The sequence below is a fragment of the Callionymus lyra genome, chromosome 3 (assembly GCF_982586985.1).
Source record: "Callionymus lyra chromosome 3, fCalLyr1.hap1.1, whole genome shotgun sequence".
NCBI lineage: Eukaryota > Metazoa > Chordata > Actinopteri > Syngnathiformes > Callionymidae > Callionymus > Callionymus lyra.
In genome coordinates, this window is record NC_141820.1 from 5,393,463 (window position 1) to 5,402,702 (window position 9,240).

At 35.1% G+C, this 9,240-nt stretch overlaps 1 long non-coding RNA gene and 1 pseudogene across 1 annotated transcript; one reads left to right on the forward strand and one right to left on the reverse strand.

Moving 5' to 3' along the window:
* The first annotated feature begins 300 nt into the window (after positions 1–300).
* LOC148083100 (uncharacterized) lies at positions 301–1,087 on the forward strand. Its single transcript, XR_015710721.1, has 2 exons — positions 301–389; positions 506–1,087. It is a non-coding gene; the product is annotated as an uncharacterized LOC148083100 (long non-coding RNA).
* Positions 1,088–7,925: 6,838 nt separating this feature from the next.
* LOC148083101 (uncharacterized) lies at positions 7,926–9,003 on the reverse strand (annotated as a pseudogene).
* Between the last annotated feature and the right edge of the window lie 237 nt (positions 9,004–9,240).

Sequence of the window (9,240 nt, forward strand, 5' to 3'; positions counted from 1 at the left end):
TCGGTCATTTTAGGGAGAACATTTGGATTTAAGAGATATGTTCATTAGAACTGTTACAATGTGGTCCTGCACTATCTTAGGAGGACTGAAGGATTCAAGAGATCATAGAAACGTTTATTTATATATCTACTAGTATTGTTTTGATTGTTTAAGCGCTTTGTGACCCTGGTCTCGAAAAGCGCTATATAAATAAATATTACTTACTAGTAAAGTAAAAGAGAAATGACACTCTGTACCAGCAGGTGGTGCTGGTGCACCTTTAACTGCTATAGAAGAAGATTTCAGAAGTACTTTCTCTTTCTCTGTCGCTGCAGTGACATCCGTTCGTGTTTTGAGAACAACATTCATCATCCATCTGTTGGTTTCCATCCTTTTGAGTGGCAGTAGAAGTAAGTAGAAGTATTGTGTACTGTATCCAGAGTATGTATCTGATGATATCTTAGTATTATTCTTGTTTTCTTGTCTTGTTTGAACATATTTCACTTTCACACTTCCTTGCATTAAGTCCTGTTCAATTTGTTAGATTGGAAATTATTCTACACTATACGTATACGCCATAAGTTAAATTAATGCTAAAAAGATGATCAAAATATAGAGTATAAAATACTAGCCTCATCTAAGAGCTTAAACGTTTAAATACACATTCACAACCAACATTTCACTTTCATACTGATATACACTGTGTCAAGGGTAGCTTGAAACAGACTAGAGATTATTCAGCGATTTAATGAAGGACAGACTGTCTGCTCTGTTCACACCTGTGGACGTGAAACAAAAGAGCAAGAAAGAACACACCCAAAAGAGGGGGGCTGGAAGACAAAGGAATCCGCCCACACAACAGGGAAGCAAGGATGTTGCTCTCCAGGTGACTAGAGACAGGAACTAACATCAAAGAACCACTGCCCCGGAACAGACGCCCCCTGGACAGGAAACTTTCCCTTAAATGTAGAGACGACCCATAACCCAGGACCGTCTTTCCCGGAGCTATCGACCTGTACAGCTGCCGGCAAAGATCGAGTCCTTTCGATCGTAAAGTTATATCTTTGTTTGACTTGTAGCGGCGAATAAACGACCCGTACACTCTGCATTTTGACCTTTTCTCTCCATAAAGCAAAGTATTAAGACCCGGATGTGACGTCGTGTTGGAGCGACAGAAACGGACTAGTTTTAATCGTTTTACCAGGGTGTCTGGAAGCTAATTGAGCGATCGAGGGGCTCCTGCCATTATGACTTCGACACTTTAGACACGACAGGCTGGTCTAGAGTCTCGTTCCACGTAGCATAGTGTGTCTCTCTCACCTGTTTTGGTAAAATACTGTTGTCGTCGTATTGTCATGACATATTGTTTTGTTTCAATTGTCTGTGTCTGTATATTTTTATCTTTTGAATTTTTTTTTTCTCGCTGCGGTACTTGTAAAAATTAGCATTCGTTTGTGTGAGATCTCTGATTTTTTGTGACACAGCTGAGAGTCCAGGTTCGTGTGTCTCTGGACACTATCTCTTGCTGATAAGAACACTGCTGCAGACGTTGTTACTTGTCAGCTGCTGCAAGGCCGAATGAGCTCCGAAAGACAATTTCCTTGTTGGGGGGAGTGGTTGCTCTTGGAGGTTGAACTTCTAAGACTTCCTTCTTTTCCTCACCGACCCTCCCATTGTATTCATGTGTTCTCTAAACGCACACACATTCTTACGTCATCTTGAATTCTATTCACTATTGGGTTCGATATAATTATCTTTTCTCTTTATTAAGAAACATTCTTTGTTGACGATAGTTATTTTACTATTATTCCTGTTTCTTAATTCGTAATTTCTTAATTGAGGTATATACAAATATACAGTTAATTAGTGGTATAATTGGTTTAAGAAGAAAAATAAACCAACTCACATTTCAATTTTCTCCTTCTTCTGCTGTGTTCAATAACAATAACACAATTAACATTGATGGTTGGCACACTGTTGTATGTATTAATGATCTTGACCATCCTCTCTTCCTATTTCACATTATCAATCGATCAACTCACAATTGGTCACATTGCGTGTAACTTTTGGTGTTTTGTCTAACTAATACTGCTTATCTAAAACAAGTGTGTCATTGACTGCTTGCATGTGTGTACGTTTGTTGATATCTAGTTCCTGTTTTCTCTTCTTCTCTCAATTTCTGATCTTTGGTGTTGTATTTGCTATGCTGCCCCCTGCTGGTTTGCTCTTTGTTTACTTCTTAATTGACTTTTGTTCTGACTCAATTGGTGTAATTATTTAATTATTGATTAATTTAATCAATTGCAGTTTATTCTGTTTTCTTATTTTTTCAATTATTACTTTAAATACATTTTATTATTTTAACAATCAGTCATACATTTACTATTTTATTATTTTTAGTAAATTAGGGATTGGATTTTTATCTTTTTAATTATTGGAGGAATATTAAGTTATATGTTGTATTTGGTCATTAGACAGTCACTCTTATTCCTCTTCTTGTCAATTTTGCTATATATATATGCAACTAATTAGGAAGTTAAATAATTAACAATAAATAAATAATAAGTTGTTAATTTTTTTGACTTGAATAATTGTAATGAATTAGTATAATATTTTGATTAGATCTAATTGCATTTATTATTTTCAAATTAGTCCATTTAATTTTAATTCTCTTGTTTTTATTATTAATATCTTAATATAGTATTTGTTTTATTTATTATTATCTCGGATTTTATAATGGATTTTAATTAGTTAATTGAAGTTTTGGTTCTTAATTTAGATTTTTAGATTCTTCCTCTTTCATATTTTCATTTAATTGTTTATTATGGTAATTGCTTCTTTACCTATTATTTTTAGCATTATTACTAATATTATTAATATTATTAATTTGTTCTATTCATTTATTGACCTCCTATTTCAAGACAAAAGTAACTATTACTACAGGTGACAAGTTAAAGCTCCTGACAGGGAAGAAAAATAAGAAACGTTAATCTGTTTTTTAATTTAATGGTAAATCTTATGAGTGGGTTACTCACATCAATGATGATGAGAATTCATAATAAATAAAATAGTTAAACAAAATGCTCTTATTGAGCTCCAGATACAGCTAATTCAATTTCAACTTAAAGACTTGAAAGAGTTTCTCTAAAAATAGAGATGATAGTTCTAGGGTCCTATCATAGCTCCCTATTGGCCACTGGCTGGAGTGCATGGGTGTGGCAGGAGAAGAGGACGAGGGGATGGAAACAAACAAAGAATTTTGGTCAACAATGGCGCATTTTTGGCTTTAAGTCCAGGAACTTTGGTCCAGTTCCCTATTGGTGACACCTACGATTGAAGCAATTTTTCTGAGCTGAACAAACGAGAACTCAACCTCAACAACTCTCCACCAAGAATGAACTTCTGCTCCAGAGAGGGAGGAGCTGTACTGGTTCAACGTGATTGAACATCTGATGGTTTCTCTGATCTTGAAAAGACTTTTGAGACTTCATTCCTATGATCCACCTTTGGACCCCCCACACTGCACTATGAACTATGTCTGGGATGATGATGAACGTGATTATGAAGACAAATGGCACGATCTGGTCGCAAACATGAACTTGACTCTAGTCTGCGATGACATTTTTTGTGGTCCTGATGGTGAGGCTGCTGAACTAACAACTGAACAAGGTTCTCTATGCTCTCTGACACTTCTGTCCCTCGTGTTGCTCTTGCTGTGGTTGCTGGTGGAGAAGCAAGGTTCTATATATTATATATAGATATTATAACAGGGCCCTGAGACAAATGATTAAGAAATGCAAAGTTGTTTGTGATTTGATGAAAAAGCAGACACATCTAAACTGTTAGAGACATGATATCTTTAGTTGTAACAGTAAACAGTTAATCCCAGAATAACATACTCTGATTGCTCCACTCAGAGCTATGATGAAAGCAGCCATAAGAAAACTAAACAAAAACTTGTGAGGTCAACTGATGCAGAATTTTAAATAGTGAAAATGGTAAAAATAGAGACTAAAATACTGTAGGAGGAAAGGTCAAAGAAAAAATAATAGATTTAGAGATAAATTAAAAGAAACACTGAGAAATATAAATATGACATTCTTCTCTCTAGTTGAATAAACCAAACAACTATAAGTGAATATTAATTAAAGAAACTAGTTAAGATAAGCAAAATAGTAATCTAGAATAGATACTGTATTTATTTTGTGGGTAGATAATTAAAGAGGTCTGACACCTGATCAAATTAACTACTACATTCATAAAACTCATTTGAACTCACACAACACTCTCAGACATTCACATAGATATTACAAATAACACAGTGATCTCAGAGATAAACAAACAAACACATGATGTCTTAAATTTAAATTGAATAAGATAAAAAAGTGTCTCTGCAACCTGCTCCCTGTGTGTGTGTGTGTGTGTGTGTGTGTGTGTGTGTGTGTGTGTGTGTGTGTGTGTGTGTGTGTGAGAGAATGAAATAATTCCCTCCAACACCCGCCTCTGTTTCTCTCTCTCCATGAAGTCAAAACATACTGATAATTTGAACTCTCTGCTAACTTCAAAGTTATATCAAATAAAACACATGACAAACTCTAACTGACATCCACAGATCAAAGTTATGAATACACAACTCATGACACACACAATATCCTCATCACCACCTGAATTGATTCAAAACTGACCTTCTAGTAACTTCTGATCTTATCCTGTCAGAGGTGGTGTTGAGAAGCTCCAGTGAGGGAGGAATAAGAAGCCACTGTCCACTGCAGACTTAAATATATGAAATGATCTCCTTGTTAGAAGGTGAACAAGAAACATGAGCCAACATGAGTAAAGATAATAACTTGACTAGCTTGAAAATATATGTATGAAAAAATGTAGTTTTAGGAAACTACTCTTTGGACATGTGGTGAAATAGTTAAGATGTTTAAATTACCAAACACAAGAAATCATGATTTGAGATAAATACAACTTCCCTAAAACTAATAACACTTTACTTAATGCTAAGAGAAGGAACATATTGACATTAGAGAAGTTTCAAAAAACAAGGGAAAGAAAATATCTTGTTATGATTAAAACGTAGTTTCAGAATTAATCATTTTAAGAACATGTATTTTTTTTATAAATTAAAATAGAATACTTTTATATACATCAATGGCAGCCAATAATACAATACACAATATGAAAAGTGAAACTTGAAACTAAAAAATTAAATTGATTAATTGAAAAAGTTAAATAAAAAATGGAAATATGTTTCTAAAGCTGCTTCTAATGTTCTAAGGCAACTATAAACATGTTTTGAACAAAATGTAAAGCAGAGAACAGAATCGACTAAAAATGTAAGACCCAGAAGAAATAAATTAATTAATAAATGATGCCTTCAAGAAAGAAAATAGCAAATAATCTATTTAGAAACTATAGAATCATATCAGTCTCATTACCTTTGTTAAAGATAAATATACCTTTAATCCAAGATCCAAAAATAAGAACTAGAGCAAGAGATTAATGGAAAATAAACAAGTTGAATTCTAAAATTGACAAAATATGGACTTGCAAGTGTAATTTATTGAAGGAATTAACTTATATAAGCATTGTAAATTACTAGTTTTCATCCACATGACAAAATGATTTGATTGAAGTTTTAAACAAAGGAAACCTAAAATAAATACCAATTTGAATTACTAGAGTTTAACAGTTCTTTGGGGAACTTCAATATAAAGATAATAAATGGGTTAATAATGGAAAATAAGGTTCTCAAAATGTGTTCTATATCTAACAAAGGACAAGAAAATAAAATAAAAGAATGAATCATTATAATTATAATCGTAAAAATATTTTATAGAGTAGATTTTTACTTTTTTAATTTTTTTTATTATTCTTAAATTAAGTCTTAGTTAGTCTTTTATTAATTGGTTAAACTAAGGTCCAGAAATCCAACAATAGAAATGCTAATATAGAAAAAACATAATAAAATAAATAAACGGCTGCAGAATAGTTTGCACATAGACATTTTTTTTTTTTTGATATTATCCATTTACTTTAGCAATAGACTTTCAAACCAAATCTAAGAGGAATAATAATGATTCAACAAAGCTTAGAATATCTTTTTGTAGCTAATAATGTCATATATTGAATAAATGTATTCATAAATAAATTTAAGAGAGTTAATACCAAGAGTATTATGATTAATTAAATGATTTGACAATAGATTTGGATACAAAGTTATTCAAGAAAACATTTTTTAAATACAAATAAATAAGGTTGTTCATTTGTCCCTCAGGGGAGGACTTAGATACTTAGCTGGATAATAGGTTTGTTACGTGATGGTGATTCTTGTTGCACGGTTCTGTCGATCAACACTGCTGAAGGAGGCTCTGTCCAGATTGCATTCAATTAGTTTAAATTGTTGATGTAGAAAACAGCTCGAGAATAAGGTACGACTGTGTTTTACTATCTCTCTGACTTAGGTAGTAAATAGGAAGGGGTTAATTTTGTCTGCATGAAGTAGTATGAGTAAATTCTAAATAAATAGCATGATTTAAAGATGTATTGTTTCTCATTTGTAAAGAATGCGATGCTGTTCATGTCTTTCCTATGTTGCAGGACGAGCTCAATGATGCTCTGTTGACGGTGGAGTACGTCAACAACACCTCACATGAAGAGCCCACATCCAAGTCACCGACAACGGGGCTGCTGCTTCCTTTTTACCTCGTTAAAGAGGTTTTTCAAAGCAGTGGATACTGGCTCCATATCAATATATAGTTAACATTATCTCTACTTCAATATAGACTTATTAGATGTGAGTTACTTAGTGTGAATATGTTTGTTTTGATGATTTGGCATTCAATTACTTCAGTTTTAATTCGTAGCATAATTTGGAATAATAATTATTATTAATTTTTTTTTTTTGTATTTTCTTTTTTTCTTTTTTCTTTTTTGTGATTTGAGAGAAATGCTCATAATGTATAATTGTATTAATTAAATGAATCTGTGTTTCCTCTGTTGCTTTCTCACCATATGTAATCTTTGTGTGGCACTATACGGATAATAGTTTAGCATGTTTAGTTTATGATAAGATTCGTGATCATTATTTTGAAATCAGACTAGTCTTTGTTTTATTGCATCATTAGTTCATGATGCAATCAGGGGGAATGTAAGGAAATGACAACTTTACTGTAATCAATCATCTAGATTTAACACACATTTCAAATAGTCACTTGATTAACTGATAATCTTTCATTTAATTCATATTAAATAATCCTATTCTTGCATTGACTGCAACACAAGGCCGAGTTCACAAAGCCTCACACACACAGAAAGATTAAACAATTCCAGATTCCAGGAAGTCTGGACACCTGTTTGAGAACTCACACTGAAGGACACAAGTCGCTGGGAACAAACTCTCTCTAGAAGTCAACAACCTTCAGTAAGTTTCCACTACGATCACGTGCGACCGGCCATCTTAGAATCAAGTGTTTAGAGTCACTGACCAATCCTACATGTACATTTGACTAGAGGCGTTAACCTGAATATTCTACTATAAAGATCCACCATTTTGTCTGATCTTTGCGTTCTGGCATTCTTAGACGTCTGCGATAGATCTCTCTGCTTGCCAGCGCCCATGTTCACGTAAGTTTGTCTCTGACTTTTGCATAATTCACTAAACGAGCATTTTTCTTAAACTCATCCATGTGTCTGTCCTTCATTCCATCACCACGTACGAGGCTGGGGAGGGGTCGGTTCATCGGAACATAAAATCCCAACACCTGAGACCAGTAATTCTGCGATAACATTTTCAATTCCTTCTTCTGCATCTGGTTTGAGCGGGTATTGTCTTATTACAGGGCGATGTTCAGTCTTCCCTTTAATAATTACAGGTGGAGTATTTTTCATTAGACCTACATCCGTGGGTCCTTGACTCCAGAGTTGATCTGGCAACTTGCTCACAGCCTCTTCCTCGTCTTGTGAGAGGGAGAGGATCTGTACATCTCAGCTCAAATGAGTTTGAGGGTTAGTTCTGAGTGTCCAATTTAATCGCACTCGTTGCCACCCAGTATGCGACACCTCCCACAACGGATTTTGTGGATTTGGCGTCCAACTGAGGTGTGGCAGCGATCCCGCAAGATCATTAATGTCTTTCCACTCATGCTCATGGCTCTTTGCCAAGGACACATGTGGGTGTTGTCCTGGCGGAAGGAGTTGTTTTACCTGAGCTGACACAACTGCAGTAGCAAAACCACACTTCTTTTTACAATATAAGTGTTCTAGGTTTATTACCTGTGGTTCTAGTCGCAAGAAAAATTCGTCATACTCTAAATCAGGGCCTGGATCATCTTTATGTCTTATGGTTACGTGAAGGCCCTGTTTTCCCTGGATCTCTCCTCCAGGTTCAACTTTTTCTGCAATTTCTCTCAAGAGTTGAGCTGCTGCTCCTGTCATTTCTGCCTCTGGGAGGTCTAATGACCACCAATAACGGGCGCTTCAGTTATCGGCGGTATGTCACCTACTGAGGCGATCACCCTCCCCTTGTTGTTTGTTTGTAGTCTTATTTCTAGTTGTGTGATAACATCCCGTCCCAACAAGTTATGTGGACAAGATGGATGCAAAACTAGTTCAGCCTGCGCTACTCTCAGTGGTCTTTCTGGTGCAACAATGTTCAAAGTGTGTGTCAGTGGCAAATGTTCAACCGTTCCATGAGCTCCTTTCATTTTGACTATACCTTTTCCTGGCTTAATTTTCTTTGGGTCCCATCGACCTAGTACTGAAACATCAGCACCGGTGTCTACCAGAAAAACTGTTGGATCTCCGTTTACTAGGAGTGTCATTTCAGGCCTTTTACCAGGCTCTGTTAAATGTCTTAACAAAAGGTCTTGAATTTCAGGTATTTCTTCATCAAACATTGTGTGTGAGAGGTTAATTTCTTCTTCTGATTCATCAGTTTCACATGGCGGTGCACTCGGTTGTGACCTTGGTGCTGCCACCTGTTGTTGGCCTAGTCATTCTTCATCCTCAGACGAATCATCAGAGTAGTGTTTTCGTCTGGGTTTATCTTTGCGCTTGTTTTTCTCAATACAATCTCTGGCAAGATGTCCTGTCTTTCCGCAAGTAAAGCATCGACCTTCTTTTAAGAGTCTTCTTTTTTCTGCGGACAGTGTATTAGGATCATATTATCATATTAGTAGTAAATGTTTGTTACATGTGTCATGTCACTAGTGACTTGTTTTTCTCGCTTTTTCTCTATCATTTCGTAATTTCGGG